A 376-nucleotide genomic window follows, 5' to 3' on the forward strand; every position below is an offset into this window, starting at 1 on the left:
TTACATCTTGAGAGTTTTCACTATGTTGACTGAGAACATCTTCTATAACATTGAAGCCAATGATTGGGTACTCTTGTTCCTTTTGTCCCACCAGTACTGGAACTGTCAGTTCATCAGTAGGTGTGTCGTCTCCAGCCAACTTAAACCTGGACCTCGATTCACCCATCGAATGGAATTTCTGTCCCATTCATTGCTTCCAAATTTAACTCTTCTCCAGCTCCCAACAACTCTTCAACATTTCTTAACACCTCCAGCGGTAAGTAAGTTTGTTGCCACTCCCTTGACGCAACACAGACCTGGGAGCCTGTATCCCATAGTGCCTCCACCTCCTTTCCCTGAATTAGGCATTTTACCATGCACCTCGGTCCTACGAGTT

Source organism: Montipora foliosa, chromosome 11, assembly GCF_036669935.1.
Source record: "Montipora foliosa isolate CH-2021 chromosome 11, ASM3666993v2, whole genome shotgun sequence".
Classification (NCBI taxonomy): domain Eukaryota; kingdom Metazoa; phylum Cnidaria; class Anthozoa; order Scleractinia; family Acroporidae; genus Montipora; species Montipora foliosa.